A 23,845-nucleotide genomic window follows, 5' to 3' on the forward strand; every position below is an offset into this window, starting at 1 on the left:
CTTAAGGCGATTTGAAATTCCTAAGCCTAAACTTGCAACAGATCCCAAGATGTTTAGTCCACCAAAAATAAGCGAGTTGCGCCGTTCGAGAGCATTGTGCCGCACAGACCACATCAGCAAGTCCCGAGCAAGTTCCTCTGCCTCAGCAGTTTTATTCTGTAAGTCGTAAGATAACATTTCCGCGACGCTTAGGGTTAGAGCTAGCGAAATCTCTGAGTTAGCATGAACATGACGTTGGTGCATTTCCCTTAACGAAACAGCAAACCTCAACAGGTCATTCTTTAGGTTAAGGACGTCATCCTCAGGCAAAAATATCGCCTGCATGTCCACTTCTATGACAATGTTACTCGCTGTAATGAAAATGTCTTCTGTTCATTCGATAATAGTGCCATGATTAAATTCTATTTCTTTCGTTTTAGCGCTCTTCCCACACGACAAAGATGTCTGAACGAACAATATCACTCTAACAATAACAGATTCATTTTGGAAACCTGTAATGAGTAAAATATATGTAATAACTCATGTTTAAAGAATATTTACATACAAATATGATATATATATATATATATATATATATATATATATATATATATATATATATATATATATATATATATATATAGGATATATATATATATATATATATATATATATATATATATTATATATACACATAAGGGCCGGAGCTGGAGCTCAAAGAAGATATATTCCGAAGGAAGTAGTAGGGAAAGGCATCCTCATCTTTCAACAGTTTATTAATGCCGACGTTCGCGACGAATTCCAGGTCGCATTTTCAAGGCTAAAAAATATATATAAGTTACGAACATTAATAATTGATCTAATTTAATTTATATTAAAATGTCATGGCACAGCTCTCAATACAGTAATACTAAAAGTTAAAAGGTAAAAGGTAAAAGTTAAAAGTTAAAAGTTAAAAGTTAAAAGTTAAAAGTTAAAAGTTAAAAGTTAAAAGTTAAAATTGAACAGCACCTCCAAAGTTAGACATATTAAAAAGTACAGGACTTCACTAAATTTCAGAAACACCTACCTATACACAAAAGAGTAAAACTGACACAATATAGGTAAAAATACGTGAGGCAGACCAGCTGCCCAAACTAGGCTATGAACAATTTTACAGAGGACGTTTGGGTATTAACGACGGTACAGTCTTTTTTATAATGATAGATTCTAAAATTGTCAGGTTGTTGTTGTTCGCAGTTGGCCCAAGATAGAAAAATCCTTGCTGTCAATATATGTTTTACATGTTTTTTGAGTGATTCTTCCGTATATTGGATTGTTCTGGATTTGATAACCTACTACCTGTTCTATGGCTTATGCCCCTGTGAGAATCAATTCGAACCTTCAACAGCCTCCTCGTGCATCCCACATATGTCAAACGTCCTCTGTAAAATTGTTCATAGCCTAGTTTGGGCAGCTGGTCTGCCTCACTGTATTTTTTACCTATATTGTGTCAGTTTTATCTTCTTTTGTATAGGTAGGTGTTTCTGAAATTTTAGTGAAGTCCTGTACTTTTAATATGTCTGACTTGGAGGTGCTGTTCAATTTTAACTTTTAACTTTTAACTTTTAACTTTTACCTTTTACCTTTTAATTTTAACTTTTTAGTATTTTACTGTATTGAGAGCTGTTGCCATGACTTTTTAATATAAATTAAATTAGATCAATTATTAATGTTCGTAAACTTATATATATTTTTAGCCTTGAAAATGCGACTGGAATTCGTCGCGAAACGTCGGCATTAATAAAATGTTGAAAGATGAGGATGCCTTTCCCTACTACTTCCTTCGGTATCTAGGTATATATATATATATATATATATATATATATATATATATATATATATAATATATATATATATATATATATATATATATATATATATATATATATATATATATATATATATATATATATATATATATATATATATATATATATATATATATATATATATATATATAGATATATATATATATATATATATATATATATATATATATATATAATATATATATTATATATATATATATATATATATATATATATATATATATAATATATATATATATATATATAAATTATTATACAAGTTTCATAAATACAACCTTCTTCCCTCACTCCATCTACCCTTCTTTAGTTTCTGATATGTGCTAATGGAACGATTCTCATATCAGTTGGTTGGGATACGTTTTGAACCCTAAATCTATTGGCCGTTAATGTTTCTAAATGTTAAACGGGCCTTCAAACTTATGTGTCAGTTTGTAGTTTAAACCTTTACGTACGTATACCTGTATGTAGGTATACCTTATCGCCAACGGCATATGTTCTAGTTGGCTTAGCGATTTTATCATGATTTCTTTTCATTATAATTTGTGCTTCTTCTAAATTCTTTAGAGGATTTGATAAATTGGTTGTAGGCGTTAATACATGGAAAGGTGTTCTAGCTGGGATACCGAACAGTGACTCGTGCGGTGTCATAGACACATGATATGAGTGATTAAGTGTGCTTTGTACCGCAGGTATGGCAATGTCCCGTTGGGGTCTGTCCCCCCTAAAGGTGACCCTTAAAATGTTTAAAACCTTACGATTTGCCCTTTCAACTACCCATTAGACTCTGGGTGATAGATCATGGTATTGATTTTCTTTATGCAAAGGAATTCACACAAGGAGTTAAGGAAATGATTATTGAACTCCCCGCCCCAGTCTGATATGATTGTGTGTGGAATTCCATGTTTACAAATATAGCACTCGTAAAAACTTCTTAGCGCACTTGACTGCGGTTTTTTTGTTTAAGCGCTATCAGTTTTGTATATCGAGTCAAGGCATCTATGATTACTAGGAGGTGCTTATTTCCTCTGTCTGACTCGTAAAACCTGTTAATAAATCTAAGTGTACTCTTTCAAAGGGGTTGATTTGGCACGGGATAAGCCCCTAGGCTGACAGGTGTCTTCGTGTGCCCTTTGTATTCTTGACAATTGCGACAATTAGCTATGTGCTTTTTTATATCTGTAAGCATCGTATGCCAATAAAATAAAGATTTGGCTTACTGTGACATGATGGAAAAACCCAGGTGTCCATGCAGTGGATTTTCATGCAACTATTTTAAGACAGTGGGTATGAGTGAAATAGGTACCACCACCTGGTTGTTATTCAACTGTGGTGTGTTGCGGGTTTTCCTCGTCACGGATCTACACAGGATATCATCTTTGATTATATAATTCTGCTGCTTATACTTTATATATTCATTTTCCTTCGGATTTCTGTTTAACGCATTTATGATTTTTTTCTATTTGCTGATCTTTTCTTTGTTCCATCTGTAATAGTTCAGCACTCCAGCCCAGATCTTCCTGTTCAGATATAGTTTTAACAATGGGTGTGGAGGTTGATAATGCGTCAGCAATGATATTTGCTTTCCCAGGTAAATACCCGATCCTCGCGCCAAAGTCTTGGATGATCATATGCCACCGAGTTCGCTTAGGGCTGTGACTAAAGCCTTTAAAGAAGTCGGTTAGGGGCTTATGATCAGTGAGAACCTTGACGGGATAACCGTAAATTATGAACTTGAAATGCACTAGTGAATTAACAATAGCGAGCCCTTCCTTATCTATTACTGCATATTTACTTTCGGAAGGTCTCAGTTTACGTGAATAAAAAGCTATAGGAAAAAACTGTTTATCATATTGTTGAAGCAATACACCACCTACTCCTAGGTCTGAGGCGTCTGTTGCAATAAAGAATTCCTTACCGAAGTCAGGAAATTTCAAGATAGGAGAACTACACAGTTCATCTTTCAATTTATCGAAAGCCTGTTGATGTTTTTCAGACCATATGAAATCTACGCCCTTCTTTATAAGATCGGTTAGGGGAGCGGCTATGATTGAGTAGTTGCGTATAAAGAGGCGATAATAGCCACTACATCCTAGAAATTGCTGTATTCCCTTGACGTTAGTAGATATCGGAAAGTTTACAGATAGCCGATACCTTATCATGGACTACTTTAAGCCTTGACTAGACACCGTGAAACCTAAATAGACTAGTTCTGTTTTTAAAAATTCATAATGTCCTGCTGTGCTGAAGGCAGTGTATGGGATACTCTCTTCTTCCAACGGAATCTGATGGAAGCCTTTTAGTAAGTCCAAACTGGTAAAATATTTGTTCTGACCTAGTAAAGAATAGAATATCGTCAGTACATGGCACGGTAATCGGTCAGGGATTGTTTCCTCATTTAAGCGACGAAAATCGACGCATATCCGCCAAGTTCGATCTTTTTTCGTACTACTATTAACAGAAAATTATAAGGGCTGTTTGATTTCCTAATGACTCCTTCTTTTTAGCATTTTACCTACTTCCTCAGTTATCTCATTCTGGAATTTCATAGGAAGTCGTACGAAGGTACATAGATTACTTTCTGTTTGTCCTTTAGCCTTAATTTGATGCTCGATGACATCCGTTTTTCCTAAGGTTCGATCCGTAGTGGAAAAAAACATCATGATATTCAGTTAAAAGATTCAAAAATTTCTGCTGAATTTCTTCTTCTTGAATGTCCTATGATTTTATTTTAATAGATTGCAAAAGGGATTCATCCGCAACTGATTGAGCGTGATTGATCTCAGCTACGGTAAGAATGCGATGTTTATAAACTTCCACATTCAGGATATGTTGATTTTTGTGGATTACTAAAAATGGTATTCAAATGATTACAGACTTCGATGTTACATTGTTGTTGTGAGCCGACTGTATAAAAAATGGCTTGTGTGACGGATAATCCGTGTGTTTTCAGAGTGTCCGGAAAGGATTAACATTTCAGATCGGCAAGGTTTTCTTTACACGCACTAATATGTTTCGAAGTTACGTTCGGCTCGAGAGTTTGCGTGCAAGCTGATATTATGGGGGTGAGCGAGAATTCTGTGGGTCGCGTGGATTATTTCTTGGTTTATGAGACAAGTGATTGGTTCTTCGATATATGTACTACTCTTTCTGTCTCCTTATTATCTGAAACTAATTTTAGGGTATTAGAAGACTTATAGAATTTTTCCTTTGATATACATGCCATGTTTTGCAGGGGCTAATGTAATGTTTTGATTGCTCATAGACGGGTATCCTATGATTACTGCAGGATACTATAATATTTTGTACAACGATAAAGGTATCGGAAAACGTGCGCTTACCGACCTTGTACTGAACATGAGTTACTCCTACCACATTTAATTCATTATTTCCTATACCCAAAAGTCTTACTCCGGACTTCTCTATAGGGAAGTTTGAAAAGAGTAAATGATAGTCCTCAAATCCATGATATACCTGGACTACCAGAATCAAAGAACAAAGTAAATGACTTATGGTCCAAATTTACTGCATGTAAGGTTTGGTCGTAACTAATCTTGACTTATAATTGCATGAATTTGTTGCAAATCTACGGAACCTACACAGATTTTTGGATTCGGCCGTGTGTTTCATAGGAAATCGATTGCCTCACAGTGATCTGAATAAATGATTAAACTGATTATTTGATACAAAAGATGTTGATATGGATGACCCAACATCGTCCTCTCCCCCCCTGGAGCTAACTACGTGGTATTTGCTTTGTTTTGCACACCTTGAAAATTTGCTTGATCTTGTAAGTTCTGGCTAGATGGCCCAGGAACAGAGGTAGCTGAAGCACGATTTGTTTGTTTCTGCTGTTGAGCAGCATTACCGTTTGCTTGTTTCTTTTTATAGTACTGAGGACCCTTCTTTTTGTTTTCATTGGCAACTGTTTGCATGTTTTTAGGATTCTGCTGTTGATTCCGCGAGAAGCAACGATTATATGAATGAGTGGAACTATTATGTATTGAACAAAAATGCGTCCGACAGTCTGAAATTATGTGACCTGGTCGTTTACAGTTATAACAAACCATCCCTGCCACTTGATTATTGTTGACCAAGTTTACTTGTTGTAGTTTATTCTCATTTTTTGCAAAAACTTGAGTAAGCGAGGGATCAAGGTCAGTACATTTAGACATGTGTTTTTTTATTTGTTTATACATATCTAATTCCGTACTGTTGGGTTGCAGCTTTTTGTCAAAACACCGCAAGAAGCTTCAGGCAACATGGCTGTAATGCTCGTGAGGTAAATGAGACGTATAAAATCTTTCACAGCGATTTTGGAACTTGTAACCCACCCAGAGTTACTTAAACTTACTTGATATTCATTTAGCCGGTCGGCAATTAGCGCCGCCCGCTCGACAACATTAAGCTGAGTCATAGAGGCTTGGTTAAGGATATTTCTTAAAGCTAGGACTACGTCTAACGCCTCTTCACCGCCATACACGGCACATAACCTAACTTTGAACTCGTCCCATGTAGCCGCCTCTTGGAAAGAAACACCTCTTAGATATGCACTTGCGTCTCCTTTAGCAAAGTCTATGAATCTTTTGGCTTCCTGTAATTGTACAGCTGGGTCTGTGATGCTTTTTGCATTTAAATGAGCGTCTACAGATGAGATCCATACCTCAATGTTCTGAGGCAGGAACCCATTGACCCGACCTTGAAAAGGGACAATTGCTGACCTCGTGCTGACGAGCGTCACAACATTCGGGTTACCAGCCGCAGTAGTTGCCATGTTCACTTTTACTTTTTTCTTATCACTCCTATTCCTTGCGATCCTATCAAAATATCTATAAGAGTACACTCGACCACTACGTAAATGCATATGCAATATACAGTATAAATGTGTTGCAAATAATAGAAAAATCCCCCAAAAAGATACTATTAATACAGGTAATTTGATAAAGATATTATACGGAGAACTCCTGGAAGAAAAAGCGATTAGCAACAATGAGAAAAAAAAAAGTCTGCGGGCGAGAACTCGTAGTTGAAGATTGATTCCTGTAATGAATGAAGATTAAGACTAAATAACTCACCCCCAGAATACTGGACGATCGACTCTAGATGAACAACACTTCACTGAGAAAAAACCTGAATAGATAAAAGTTCTACTTAGCTCTGGTTTATATGGGGAAAGATTGTTGACATCCGATGACGCACAGCCTCCCTCTCCTTCTCTCGCATCGGAAATCGTCAATGTCGTGATGACGTCACAGCCTCACTCTCTTCCTCGCGTAGCTTCCTCTTGGCCTACTCTCCACGTCCTTGCTTGTGATCGCGCGTTATTTCCTATATTTGTTTCTTCTTTCTGTTGATGTTCTATGCTGCTCCGCGTCCGGTTTTGATTCTTGGAGATATGTGATAACAGTCACTCAAACGTCGATGTTGATGCTTGTATTCTTCTCGATGAAGGACATATCTTCGTCTTCATAGAATGTTTACAGTTGTGTTGATTGAAGATCCCGTTTCCTCAGTTTATTATTGACTTATAGCTGGGCCCCGATGATTGAAATTCTTCGGTAGGCTGATATGGTTCTTGTAAAGTTGTTGGGCCTTGCCTGCCACCATTGTTATGTTCTTCTGCTTTGGCGAAAGACTGTTTGTCTTTTCTTACGACTGTTGTGTTCGTAAGCATTACTTTTCTTCTCTTCTACGTTGTATCTTAGTATAGTGGATTCTTCTTAGAATAAGGGAGATGATTCAAACGGAGAAGTTGATAACTTTAAAACAACTTTATTTCTCAACTCCATCACCAGAGAGATGGTTCGGTCAGAAGACCTCTCCGTTTGATAACTCAAATAGAACTGGCTTCTCAAAGCATCGTGTCGATAGCGAAACACTAGCTATCTCAGCGATTCATATCAAAAGAAAATAAGTAGTCCGCCGGCTAGGAAGTTACAAGTTTCCGGCACAGGTTAACAGGTCAACCGCTTCCCATGGAAGGTGTTGGTGGAGTAGTGAAACAATTAATTTTAAGGAATGATGATGTTTTCCGAAAAAACAAATGTTAAACCAGGCTACTGCAGGCATTGCACAGCGTGATCTAGATTTGAGGTAGTCACGTAGGACACTCCTCATTCACCAATGACCCCTCAGGTCATGGATTCTATTTACAGATATGTAATTATCTGTTTCAAATAATGTATTTATTACACATTCACCAGACAGTGATGTCATCATCCTCTTTTTGTATAATTTCTAAACCCTTTAAGCCAATGGTCTTCAGCAAATGTGGGTCAGATGTGGTGTTGGTGACTCAACAAGGTCCTTACCTATCCATACCATGCTGTACAGCTTGGTTCACTCTGTTTTGTGTTACCTGCAGTGAATCCTTTGACTGGAAGTGACAATACCCGCAAAGTTGGAACAAAACCGACTGCTCTCATGGAAAACCCAGATCAATTTTCGGTTGAGTTTGGCCACTACATTCATGAGCCAAAATAGTCTGAGAGTTAGGCAAAAGCTGAGGCATAACTGGTTCAAGTTCTCAAGAAAAGTACAGCCGTTCAGGCAATGAATGAGTTACGTTCTTATTTGTATTTCCATAGCAAAGGGAAGCAATGAATTGCCCCCAACTAATGAAGCGATCAAGGCTCACATACTCAGAGCATGCATTGCAACTAAGGAAATGCTTTGCGTGTTTGAGACTTCTGTTGACAAGCCAGATCCAAACACATTTGGATATGTGCACAGCCCTCTGCCAGAAGAGTACGCAGTTTGTTGTGGGTGTAAAAAATATACAAGGGCTTCCTGTTCCTGTAAATGGAAAGGTGTCCTTTGCACTAGATTTTGTGACTGTAACCTTCAAGAAGAAAGTCTTTTTGGGAACTTTAATTTCCACAATTGAAGCTATAAATCTATACATATCATGCTCAGATAAAATTGTGCAAGTTTTAGAGAAATGTGTAAATTTGTGTTTGCCGTCCGTGAAACCTGATCTTTGTTTACAGTGAAATTTCCATGTGATAGAGTGGGGCCATGTTTTATAATTAAAGCGTAAATTACTTAAACTCTTACAGCACAAATAAGCAATTTCACAAAGATCACTAGGCACAGAATGTAAATCACCATAGAAATATGATTGGGCAAGACTTTCAATACCAGAAATGAGCCCATGGAATTGGTTTATCTGATCTTTGAATAACAGAAATGAATTTCTTGGACCAAAAATATAAAATTATGTCTAGACACCAGGACCATCATTATAGCTAAATTAGAGCATGAGTTACAGGGATAACTCAATTTCCATCAGACGCAATTGTACAGAAAATTTCATTTAAATGTATAATTCTCAAACGGATATTACAATAGAATGCCCGCCTTCCCAGAAGTCTGCCCAAGTTTATTTTGTAAGTCAAGACACTATATCTATCAAATCTGAAGAGGAATTCTCTGCCTCTCTCATTTGAAGGAATTTTTATGTTTGAGCATTTGTCTATTTTCTTATTGGAATGTTAATTACACAGAATATAAAATAAGAGGCCACACTTCAATAAAAATAAAAATGGAAAAATGCACATAACATAAAAATCACTTCAAATGAATAAACACAAAACCCAAAAAATTTGCAATGTGTAAAAGCGCAAATAGTTTCTCTCAAACCATTGTAACTATTAGTTATGAGTTCTCTAAACCAAAGTAACTAATAGTTATTAGTTATTAGTTTTTACCAAACATTTGTAACCATCAGTTATTAGTTTTTACCTAACCACAGTTTTGTTTCACACTTTCACAAAACCAGGCGCCGTTACACAACAATGTTTGTTCAAATTCCACACACAATTAAAAAACTAAATAACACTAAATAAACTCTAAGAGATATCAAATCTGAAATTTACAAGTTACGAGTGACCTTTCAATAAGTACGAAAGTGTTATGTTACTTTAAAATCAAAAGTGATATGCGGTGGAGAGAGAGAGAGAGAGAGAGAGAGAGAGAGAGATCTGAACACCTCGCAGTTCCAAGATGTAATGAAATTCTCCCTTATGGAAGCTGGACTGAAGATGACACAAAACGTTTGGGCAACAATTCTTTCTAGAAGCTTTGAAATCTTATGCAACTTTACATACAAAATGTGTTATCTGCAGGTGGCTTTGACAAAGACATACGCGTATGAGACCAGTCTGTTCAAAAAGACACGTACTCGACCGAAGCAGAAACTCCCTTATCATACGTGATGACAGAATCCCAAAACACAATGAGGACTCGAGGTCTCTAATCAAACGTGTTGACAGATTAGGAAAGCAAACGGAGATCTCGGAGTTCCTCTAATCTTGAGGAGATGAAAAGTTACTGAAACATTTCTAGCTTTGAACGAACAACGATATTCTCTCTCTTTCTACATTCTATGTTATATATTCTTTACAATATGTAATGCAGAAATCTGAACACACATTTAAAACATCCTATCTTCTAAGCGATCTAGGAATCTGAAAAATGTTGCAATCTTATCATAACATCTTAATACAGTCAAAGATGGGTAATATGCATTTTGACAGTAGCAATATACATATACATACATATATATATATATATATTATATATATATATATATATATATATATATATATATATATATATATATATATATATATATATATATATATATATATATATATATATATATATATAGATATATATGTTGTTCGTTTCGCTTTTGCGAAAGACTGGTTGTCTTTTCTTACGACGTCGTTCGTAAGCATTACTGGTTCCTTCTCCTCTCTATGTGGTATCTTAGTAGAGTGGTTCTTCTTAGAATAAAGGAGATGATTCAAACGGATAAGTTGATAACAGTACAACAACTTTATTTCTGAACTCCATAACAAGAGAGACAGTTCGGTCGTGAGACCGTTCCGTTTGATCACTAGAAATGAACTGAATTGTTAGAGCATCACGTTGATAGCGATACATTAGCTATCTCAGCGATTCATATAAAAACATACGTAGTCCGCTGGCTCGGAAGTTACAAGTTTCCGGCGCAGGTTAACAGGTCAACCGCTTCCCATGGAAGGTGTTATGAATCGTTGACAAAGATGCAAAATGATGATGTTTTCAAACAAACTTAAACCAGGCTACTGCAGGCATTGCATAGCGTGATCTAGATTTGTCTTGGTCACGTAGGACGCTCCTAATTCGCCAATGACCCCTAATGTCATGGATTCTATTTACAGATATGTAATTATCTGTTCCTAAACATGTATTTATTACATTAGGCTCGGACAGCTACCATTCAAGCCTTGAATAACAAAAAAGTTACTTTAACATGGTTTTCTTAGGAGTTTGCTCGTAACATATATTTAGATATAATCATAACAAGTGATTAAATGTAAAAAAAGGTTCTGTTACATACCCTTTTTGGGCATATTCATAAACAAAGATAAATGCATGGAAAATATATATCCATGTTTGATAATAATGATTATTGGGTACCGAAAAAAAAAAAATCAAAGGTAAAAATCAATGGTTAACATGTATACATGAAGATTATGGTAATAGGTAACCTGATTAAGAATAGCGGTTATTGGGTAAACACAAACATGATCATGGATAATTGTTAAAGAGTACTTGTCACTCCTTATAATAGATAAATATAATTGTACAATTGTATAATAGTATAAGTGTGCACAGATTAATACATAGGGCTGGTATATTTTATTAGGTGCCTGAAAAAAATACTTTTAGGAGTATATTAATATATATATATATATATATATATATATATATATATATATATATATATATATATATATATATATATATATATATATATATATATATATATATATATATGGGCTACAATATTTTATTAGGTGCCCGAGAGATACTTTAACTGTTCAAATGGAAAGGCTTGAGTCTTTCTTGTCCTACATATTGCCAGCGTACAGACCGCTTTTCACACACAACACAATTCCAGACAATTTTCCGAGGCACCAAATGAAATGGCCAGTTTCAGACAGCCCTGAATGTATACGCTTTTAACGCAACAGGTACGTCATCTGGACGCGGCAACACGTTTCCTTGAAGATCCTTCTGTGTACGCCTCAGCCTACACCAAACAAAGATGTTAACGGCGATAACCATTATTGCTGTCACGCTAAACACGGCCAGCAGCACGTAGTAGCGAAGATTTTCTCCTCCTGCATAAGTCGGTAACGCGTGGTCCATCTCAGCCAGTTGCGTCAAACGATGAGCGACCCGCGCATTGTATGGGAGAGGTAGTGATGGGATAATTGTAGTCGCCCAGGTATAGTTCGCAAAATACGTCTTCTTCCCCCTAACGTATTATCGTGTTGACCCCTCTGACGGTGTAGTTTGTAGATGTCCCCGTACAGCCATCAGCTGCTACAAAGACTTGGGAATGGGCGGTGGTCCCGTCTGGGCATTCGACTTGAAAACCGTCTTTGTCGTATCGGATCCATGAGCCATTATTCATTCTGTAATTGAACTTATTACTGTAAAAGGGATAAAGTTTCCTCAGACAACCTTCGCGTGCATGAGAGAGAGAGCCGTTTAGCACTATACCTAACTCACATGAATCCATTGATATAGGATAAATTCAATAGAGTCAGCTGTACAAACTTTATTATTCATGGCTTCTGACAGTGAGTGAGTTTCTCTAAGTCTTTAATGACTGTAATGATTTCCTATCAGGAGAAATCAAAACATGTCCCGTCAAATTGGATATTACTGGACTTGAGTTATTTGTCATAAAAGTTGGAAACGGTGCTATTTTGTATGATTGCCAAGCATCGGAAGAATCAAAAGGAATAGAGATCATAATCCTATAATTTTCAACCCTGACTGATATTAGGCTATAATAAAACTCTACTTTATGGGTGTCTAATAAAGGAATATAACCTAGTTTCTCCCGTCCGTTCTCTAAAGTTAAAGTCAGATCCTTAATAGGCATAAGGTGTGGAGATAACACCTTTTGTTGCTAACGTAATAGCTTCTACACAGTCCTTTGATTTCTCAATAAAATGTGATATTTTGATGCGGATATGATCTATTTTCGAACTATAATAAGCTAACGTAGCCAGCAAGTGTTGAACTTCCATAATCTGATAGATATTACTACAATGTTCGTTCACCAAACTCATTATTTGATTGATTGAGGATAACTGGCTGCGAAGTTCGGACAAAGCTAATTCGGTTTTGTGTTGCAAAAACTCAATTCTTTTATTTTGATTTTTTATCTTAAGGCGATTTGAAATTCCTAAGCCTAGACTCGCAACAGATCCCAAGATGTTTAGTCCAGCAAAAATAAGCGGGTTGCGATGTTCGAGAGTATTGTGCCGCACAGACCACATCAGCAAGTCCCGAGCAAGTTCCTCTGCCTCAGAGGTTTTATTTTGCACGTCGTAAGATAACATTTCCGCAACGCTTAGGGTTAGAGCTAGCGAAATCTCTGAGTTAGCATGAAAATGACGTTGGTGCATTTCCCTTAACGAAACAGCAAACCTCAACAGGTCATTCTTTAGGTTAAGGACGCTATCTTCAGGCAAAAAGATAGCTTGCATGCCCACTTCTATGACTATATTACTCGATACAATAAAAATGTCCTGGGTTCTTTCGATAATCGAGCCATGATTAAATGCTATTTCTTTCGTCTTAGCGCTTTTTCCATACAACAAAGATGTCTGAACAAACAGTATCACTCCTAACAATAAGAGATTCATTTTGGAAACCTGCAATGAGTAAAATATATGTAATACTCATGTTAAAGAATATGTTTACATACAAATATGATATATATATATATATATATATATATATATATATATATATATATATATATATATATATATATATATATAAATTATTATACAAGTTTCATAAATACAACCATTTTTTCCCTCACTCCATCTACCTTTCTTTAGATTCTGATATGTGCCAATGGAACTATTCTCATATCAGTGGGTTGGGATACATTTTGAACCCTAAATCTATTGGCTGGTTGATGTTTTTAAAATGTTAAACGGGCCTTCAAACTTAGGTGTCAGTTTTGTAATTTAGTCCTTTATGTACTATACTTGTATGTATACCTTATCGCCCACGGCATATGTTCTAGTTGGCTTAGCTATTTTATCATGATTTCTTTTTCATTATAATTTGTGCTTCTTCTAGATTCTTACGAAGTATATTATATCGACTTATGCTTGCATCCATAACATCCTTTAGAGGATTTGATAAATTAGTTGTAGGCGTTAATACATGGAAAGGTGTTCTAGCTGGGATACCGAACAGTGACTCGTGCGGTGTCATTTTAATAGACACATGATATGAGTGATTAAGTGTGCTTTGTACCGCAGGTATGGCAATGTCCCAGTTGGGGTCTGCCCCCCCTAAGGTGACCCTTAAAATGTTTAAAACCTTACGATTTGCCCTTTCCCACTAGCCCATTAGACTCTGGGTGATAGATCATGGTATTGATTTTCTTTATGCAAAGGAATTCGCACATGGAGTTAAGGAAATGATTATTGAACTCCCCGCCAGAGTCAGATATGATTGTGTGTGAATTCCATGTTTACAAATGTAGGCACTCGTAAAACTTTCTAGCGCACTCGACTGCGTTTTTTTTTTTAAAGCGCTATCAGTTCTGAATATCGAGTCAAGGCATCTATGATTACTAGGAGGTGCTTTATTATTCCTCTGTCTGACTCTTAAAACCCTGTTATTAATAAATCTAAGTGTACTCTTTCAAATTTCAAAGGGTTGATTTGGCACGGGATAAGCCCCTAGGCTGACAGGTGTCGTTCGTGTGCCCTTTGTATTCTTGACAAGTGCGACAATTTGCTATGTGCTTTTTTATATCTGTAAGCATCGTATGCCAAGAAAATAAAGATTTGGCTTTCTGTGACATTATGGAAAAACCCGGGTGTCCATGCAGTGGATTTTCATGCAACCATTTTAAGACAGTGGGTATGAGTGAGATAGGTACCAACACTTGGTTGTTATTCAACTGTGGTGTGTTGCGGGTTTTCCTCGTCACGGATCTACACAGGATATTATCTTTGATTATATAATTCTACTGCTTATACTTTATATATTCCTTTTCCTTCGGATTTTCGTTTAACGCATTTATGATTTTTTCTATTTGCTGATCTTTTCTTTGTTCCGTCTGTAATATTTCAGCACTCCAACCCAGATCTTCCTGTTCAGATATAGTTTTAACAATGGGCGTGGAGGTTGAGATATCTATTAATTCAGCTAATGGCTCTGTACAAGATGAAGAGGGGTTGCGTGATAATGTATCAGCGATGATATTTGCTTTCCCAGGTAAATACCCGATCCTCGCGACAAAGTCTTGGATGATCATGTGCCACCGAGTTCGCTTAGGGCTGTGACTAAAGCCTTTAAAGAAGTCGGTTAGGGGCTTATGATCAGTGAGAACTTTGACGGGATAACCGTATATTATGAACTTAAAATGCACTAGTGAATTAACAATAGCGAGCCCTTCCTTGTCTATTACTGCATATTTACTTCCGGAAGGTCTCAGTTTACGTGAATAAAAAGCTATAGGGAAAAAACTGTTTATCATATTGTTGAAGCAATACACCACCTACTCCTAGGTCTGAGGCGTCTGTTGCAATAAAGAATTCCTTACTGAAGTCAGGAAATTTCAAGATAGGAGAACTACACAGTTCATCTTTCAATTTATCGAACGCCTGTTGATGTTTTTCAGACCATATGAAATCTACGCCCTTCTTTATAAGATCGGTTAGGGGAGCGGCTATGATGGAGTAGTTCCTAATGACCTCCTATAATACCCGCTAACCCTAGAAATTGCTGAATTTCCCTTGACGTTAGTAGGTATCGGGAAGTTACGGATAGCCGATACCTTATCATGGACTACTTTTGAAGACCCTTGACTAGACACCGTGAAACCCAAATAGACTAGTTCTGTTTTAAAAAATTCACACTTACTTATCTTTACCCGCCTTAGGTTATGCTGCCTTAGTCTTTGTAGCACTAACTCTAATTTACGTAGATGTTCTTCTAAGGTATTAGAAAAGATTACTAGGTCGTCCATATAGGCATGTAGGATATCTCCAACAAGTCTCCAAACACAATGTTTATCATTCTAGTAAAAGTTATAGGAGCACAACGTGAACCAAAAGGCATACGCAAAAAATTCATAATGTCCCCTGGCTGTGCTGAAGGCAGTATATGGGATACTCTCTTCTTCCTACGGAATTTGATGGAAGCCTTTTAGTAAGTCCAAACTGGTAAATATTTGTTCTGACCTAGTAAAGATAAAATATCGTAGTACATGTCACTGGGAATCGGTCAGGGATTGTTTCCTCATTTAAGCGACGAAAATCGACGCATATCCGCCAAGTTCGATCTTTTTTCGTACTACTATTAACGGAAAATTATAAGGGCCGTTTGATTTCCTAATGACTCCTTCTTTTAGCATTTTACCTACTTCCTCAGTTATCTCATTCTGAAATTTCATAGGAAGTCTGTATGAAGGTACATAGATTACTTTCTGTTTGTCCTTTAGCCTTATTTGATGCTCGATGACGTCTGTTTTTTCCTAAGGTTCCATCCGTAGTGGAAAAAACATCATGATATTCAGTTAAAAGATTCAAAAATTTCTGCTGAATTTCTTGAGCGTGATTGATCTCAGCTACGGTAAGAATGCGATGTTTATAAACTTCCACATCCAAGATATGTTGATTTTTGTGGATTACTAAAGTGGTATTCAAATGATTACAGACTTCGATGTTACATTGTTGTTGTGGCTTGTGTGACGGATAATCCGTGTGTTTTCAAAGTGTCGGAAAGGATTAACATTTCAGATCCCGGCAAGGTTTTCTTTACACGCACTAATATGTTCGAAAGTTTACGTTTGGCTCGAGAGTTTGCGTGCAAGCTGATATTAGGACGGGTTAGCGAGAATTCTGTTGGGTCGCATGGATTATTTCTTGGTTTATGAGACAAGTGATTGGTTCTTCGACATATGTTACTACTCTGTCTGTCTCCTTATTATCTAAAACTAATTTTAGGGTATTAGAAGACTTATAGAATTTTCCTTTGATATATACGCCATGTTTTGCATTGGCTAAGGTAATATTTTGAGTGCCCATAGACGGGTATCCGATAATTACTGCGGGATACATATTAATGTTTTGTACAACGATAAAGGTATCGGAAAACGTGCGCTTACCGACCTTGTACTGAACATGAGTTACTCCTACCACATTTAATTCATTATTTCCTATACCCAAAAGTCTTACTCCGGACTTCTCTATAGGGAAGTTTGAAAAGAGTAAATGATGAGTCCTCAAATCCATTATATTACGTGGACTACCAGAATCAAAGAACAAAGTAAATGACTTATGGTCCAAATTTACTGCATGTAAGGTTGGTCGTAAACTCATCTTGACTTATAATTGCGTTGAATTTGTTGCAAATCTACGGGAACCTGCACAGATTTTTTGGATTCGCCGTGTGTTTCATAGGAAAATCGATTGCCTCACAGTGATCTGATAAATGATTAAACTGATTATTTGATACAAAAGATGTTGATATGGATGACCCAACATCGTCCTCTCCCCCCCTGGAGCTAACTACGTGGTATTTGCTTTGTTTAGCACTCCTTTAAAATTCGCTTGACCTTGCAAGTTCTGGCTAGACGGCCCAGGGACAGAGGTAGCTGAAGCACGATTTGTTTGTTTCTGCTGTTGAGCAGCATTTCCGTTGCTTGTTTCTTTTTATAGTATTGAGGACCCTTTCTTTTAGTTTTCATGGGCAAATGTTTTTGCGTGTTTGTAGGATTCTGCTGTTGATTCCGCGAGAAGCAACGATTATATGAATGAGTGGAACTATTATGTATTGAACAAAAACGCGTCTGACAGTCTGAAATCATGTGACCTGGTCGTTTACAGTTATAGCAAACCATCCCTGCAGCTTGATTATTATTATGTACCACGCTTACTTGCCGTGGCTTATTCTCATTTTTTGCAAAAACTTGAGTAAGCGAGGGATCAAGGTCAGTACATTTAGACATGTGTTTTTTTATTTGTTTATACACATCTAATTGCGTACTGTCGGGCTGCAGCTTTTTGTCAAAACACCGCACTAAAGCTTCAGGCAACATGGCTGTAATGGTCGTGAGGTATATGAGACGTATAAAATCTTTCACGGCGATTCTGGCACTTGTAACCCACCCGGAGTTACTTAAACTATCTTGATATTCATTTAGCCGGTCGGCAATTAGCGCCGTCCGCTCGATAACATTAAGCTGAGTCATAGAGGCTTGGTTAAGGATATTTCTTAAGGCCAATACTACATCAAAAGCCTCTTCACCGCCATACACGGCACGTAACCTAATTTTGAACTCGTCCCATGTAGCCACCTCTTGGAAAGAAACACCTCTTAGATATGCACTTGCGTCTCCTTTAGCAAAGTCTATGAAGCTTTTGGCTTCCTGTAATTGTACAGCTGGGAAGCTTTTGGCTTCCTGTAATTGTACAGCTGGGTCTGTGATGCTTTTTGCATTTAAATGAGCATCTACAGATGAGATCCATGCCTCAACATTTTGAGGCAGGAACCCATTGACCCGACCTTGAAAAGGGACAATTGCTGACCTCTCGCTTACGAGCATAACAACATTCGGGTTGCCAGCCGCAGTAGTTGCCGCAGTAGTTGCCATGTTCACTTTTACTTTTTTCTTATCACTCCTATTCCTTGAGGTCCTATCAAAATATCTATAAGAATACACTCGACCACTACGTAAACGCATATGCAATATACTGTATAAATATGTTGGCAAGTAATAGGAAAAACCCACAAAAAAGATATATAAGTACAGATAATTTGATAAAGATATTATACGGAGAATTCCTGCAAGAAAATGATTAGCAACAACGAGAAAAAGAAAGTCTGCGGGCGAGAACTCGTAGTTGAAGATTGATTCCTGTAATGAATGAAGATTAAGACTATATAACTCACCCCCAGAATACTGGATGATCGACTCCTGATGAACAACACTTCACTGAGAAAAACAAAAAACCTGAATAGATAAAATTCTACTTAGCTCTGGTTTATATGGGGAAGGATTGTTGACATCCGATGACGTCACAGTTTCTCTCTCTCTCGCGTCGAAAGTCGTGATGATGTCACAGTCTCCTCTCGTCCTCGCGTTGCATGAAGAGGTCCAAGTCTTGATGACGTCACAACCTCTTGGCCTACTCTCCACGTCCATGCTTGTGATCGCGCGTTGTTTCCTTTATTTGTTTCTTCTTTCTGTGGATGTTCGATGCTGCTCCGCGTCCGGTTTTGATTCTTGGAGATATGTGATAACAGTCAATCAATCGGCGATGTTGATGCTTGTATTCTTCTCGATGAAGGACATATCTTTGTCTTCATAGAATGTTTACAGTTGCGTTGATTGAAGATCCCGTTTCCTCAGTTTATTATTGACTTAAAGCTGGAAGTTGATGTTTCAAGTTCTTCTGTCGGCTTTTGCGAAAGACTGGTTGTCTTTTTCTCACGACTGTCCGTTCGTAAGCATTACTGGTTCCTTCTTTTCTCCTCTCCTATGTGGTATCTTAGTAGAGTGGTTCTTCTTAGAATAAGGAGATGATTCAAAACGGATAAGTTGATAACAGTACAACACTTTATTTCTGAACTCCATAACAAGAGAGACAGTTTCGGTCGTGGAGACCGTTCCGTTTGATCACTAGAAATGAACTGAATTGTTAGAGCATCACGTTGATAGAGATACATTAGCTATCTCAGCGATTCATATAAAAACATACGTAGTCCGCCGGCTCGGAAGTTACAAGTTTCCGGCGCAGGTTAACAGGTCAACCGCTTCCCACTGGAAGGTGTTATGAATAGTTGACAAAGATGCAAAACGATGATGTTTTCAAACAAACTTAAAGCAGGCTACTGCAGGCATTGCATGCGTGTCTATATTTGTCTTGGTCACGTAGGACGCTCCTAATTCGCCAATGACCCCTCAGGTCATGGATTCTATTTACAGATATGTAATTATCTGTTCCTAAACATGTATTTATTACTATATATAAACACACACACACACACACACACACACACACACATATATATATATATATATAATATATATATATATATATATATATATATATATATATATATATATGTATATGACTTCATCACGAATATATAAGACTTGATGCACTGATAAATAAAGGAGTACCCCCACAGGAAAATAAAAAAAAAACTGCCTGATGTGTTTTGGTTTTAGCGATACTTTACTAAAGGAAAGACTAATCAGAACAATGATAAACACACTACTGGTAAGCATATATAACGGACATTACAGGATTAAGAAAAGTCTATCACACTTTAAAGAAACGCCCGTGAGCTAGATAAAAGATTTAAAAGCAGCCACCCACACGTGGTCATAGGTAAGTTAGTCAGAAAACAATACATTTTCTTTACGGAACAAAGAGGCATTTACAACGAACAGTGCAAAATTAGCAAAATCCCAAAGGCTAGATTAAAGATTTAAGAGTGGCCAGACACAATGGTCTAAGGCAAGTTAATTCGAAAAACAATGCATTTTGTATTAGTAACATCATGAATTTACAAAAATGTTCAGACAATGAGTGAGAAACGAACATATATAAATACAGCAAACATGAGAAAAAAATAGAAATGTTTGGGACTACTTAATTAGTAGTTAATTCATTTATTTTGAGGTCTTTAATGAACATTTTACACATTCGTGGGTACAAATGGTATAATCCTAGTGCATAATTGCTGATTCCAGTAAATTTCTTGATATATGATCATTAGACGTAGCAATTACAGAGCTGTTTACAGAGCTGTCGCCCAAGTTTATACAATGAGATTTTTCGCTCTGATTGATAAGTAATATAGTTGAATTCTGGGCTGATCTAACTGAATACATATGCTGCTTTATTTGTACATTTAAATCTCTGCTTGATTGGCCGATATAAAATGACGGGCAATCCTTACAATGAATTTTGTAAATGATGTTATTTGTTGCCAAATTATTCTTAATTAGCATACTTTTAATGGTATTGTTATTAGAGAACACAAGTTAACATTAAAAGATTTGACTATTGATTTTATAGTTTCAAATCCACGAAAGTAAGGCAAGCTAAATACATTTTTAGGAGTTTCTTTTTCATTATTAAAAACACTATAAAAAATTCTTTGAGGGCTTTTTGAAAACATAAATCAATTATATGAGGTAGATAGCATAGATCATTTCCTATCTTTTTTTATGTATTCTATTTCTTGGTCAATATATTGGGGACTCGCAATCCGCAAAGTACGTAAGAACTGGAAGAACAAATTTTAATTTTAATATTAAGATGGTGGCCAGAATATAAATTTTCTTTTATAAAATAATATCTCATAGGAGATTGAACCTTCTCGAAGAGAGAGAGAGAGAGAGAGAGAGAGAGAGAGAGAGAGAGAGAGAGAGAGAGAGAGCATATCGTATCACTACCTTAGGAATGGTTTCATTCCTGTGAAGAAGGCTTCGATTTTGACCAAGTAATGGTCTCTGACGTCTGGTGATTATTTCCCCCCTTTTATTTTTGTCCTCACTTCATTAAAGATCCCCAGTGATAGCCTAACAATAAAGTTTATTACTTATTACATACACGTCCCTCCTCCTCCGTTTCGAAAACTGAATCCTGGTCCCTCAACCTATGAACTAAGTGCTCTCTCTCTCTGCCACTGCACCCGAAGTTCATGGAGATAGACAGACGCAGAAAAAGTGGGACTTAGTCAAGGATATCGACAATCCTGTTCACCTGGAAGAATTCCAAAATTTGGAAAAGCCGAGTGGTATCTAAAATAGAAACTGCATGAATAACCTGCGAAAGGACAAGAGCCATTTCATTCCACTCTACCGAGGAAAACGTATCTGGATGTATTGATCTGTTCCCTCTCTTCAGATTTGTATTCAAATTCAGAAATAACGGTTCGACAATCGGCACAAAATATCAGCAAAATCTTCAGTAAGAAGAGAAGTGGGCTGAAGGTCAAAGGACGGAGCACTGGACAGCACCACTCAAAGGCAAATGTGGAAAGAGCTGGTTCAGTCAACAACAACAGATTTTGTGGAATTTTAGAATCGTAGCAGAGTGTTACAAGAATTTTAGAAAAGTAAAGAAACCGAAAATGTTAGGGGAATTTGAAAATTTATTGGAATACTATACGGAATGTAAAAAAGTAATAAGATGTATTTATAGAGTGAGGAAAAAGGCGAAAGGGTGTCGGAATAAAATTCAATCTTTCATGAAGTCCATACGTCAAAAGTGCGGACTAAAGGTTGAAAAAATGATTCCAGGCCATTTTCAAATTATCGAAAGCGGGATTCATCTCGCGAAGCTAACTTGAAAACAAAGGTATTCAATTTATATCCCCTGTGTGTTATATGCTAAAATCTGAAGGATAAAGTCCAGCGTTCCAATCAAGTTTAGTTTGGAAGCGAAGGTGAGTGCTGCTATATATATTTTTCGCTGCTAAAAAGACTCTTGATACTAAAAGATCAAATCAAGAGAAGCCTACTATTATGGAAGAGTTATGGGAGTTCCATTTGACAACGTCCTTAAGAGAGAGAGAGAGAGAGAGAGAGAGAGAGAGAGAGTAAGTTTCATGGGTTGTGTTGCTGTTGAGATCGTGTGGTATGTATTTGTGCTTTTGGTTTTCCGTGAGAGAGAGAGAGAGAGAGAGAGAGAGAGAGAGAGAGAGAGAGAGAGAGGGCGTAATTGGTGCATGGATGGTTAACGATTGAATTGGCTGTGGGATAGTTCTGGGTTGTCTGTTGGTGCTGTTGGAGTTATGGTGGCCACACACTAGTCCATTTTATTGACAATAAACCCATTATTGTCATTAAAATTGATAGTCTGAGGTAATGACTGAAGGGTCGTCAATGATATTGAAACGACATTGTCAATGTAATTGACTCCTTTAACCATTGTGTAGTGTGAGGGTGAGATTGACAATAAATGTTACTTTCACTCAAGTCGTTCAACTGCAAATATGTCGAGTTCCAATAGGGACGAGGAGAGAGCGTTTTTGGTGAAATGCATACGCCTCTACAGAGACTTACCTTCCCTTTGGAAAAGTAAATCACCAGACTACGGCAACAGAAACAAGAAAAATTTAGATTATAAAACTCTATAATTCAAATATCGGGAGAGATATCAAGATGCAATTGTTGAAGATGTGCAGAGAAAATTCAATATTTTAAGAACCAACTTCAGGAAGGAACTGACAAAAATTACTTCATCGAAGAGATCTGATACAGGGACAGATGATATTCCAGAGACTTCATTATGGTATTATGAAGAAAAGTCATTCCTGATAGACCAAGAGCTGCCTTAGTACATTAGATGAGGAGGAGAGTGAGGATGTTATTGACGATCACGTAAGTATATACTTATTTTAGCATGTTAGATTGTTCAAGAATAAACATGTTAAACAAAATGTAATAAGTTTACAACTATAATCAGTAACTAAATATTGAAAATACCTAACTGATAATAAAGCTAAACAAATCTATTTCATAAACTCAGAAATGGAAACATAATTTAAATATACATTATAATTAAACAGGTTCTCATGTGTATATAAATGTCTCTTTTTAAACCATTCACTTATTTTTCTTGTTTTTTTTTCCTCACAAAACAGAAAACCAACTAGCATATAAAATAAATCCTCTTCAGAAACCATGATGTTGCCGCTATGAAGCACCAGAGAGAAATGACTAGTATTATCAATGTCATTGAGCAGTGTGAGGGCAAATGATTGAAGACCCCGAATATTGATTCAATCTGCTTGACGTCAATATTATTGATAGTGTAGGGGCCGGTTTAGTTATGATCAGAATTTTGGGTCAGTCCTGAATGAGACTGTGATGGTCAGTCGTGTCGGCAGAGGTCAGTGAACAGTGTTGTAGGCATTGAAAGTCAGTTAAG

This window comes from Macrobrachium nipponense, chromosome 37, assembly GCF_015104395.2.
Source record: "Macrobrachium nipponense isolate FS-2020 chromosome 37, ASM1510439v2, whole genome shotgun sequence".
NCBI lineage: Eukaryota > Metazoa > Arthropoda > Malacostraca > Decapoda > Palaemonidae > Macrobrachium > Macrobrachium nipponense.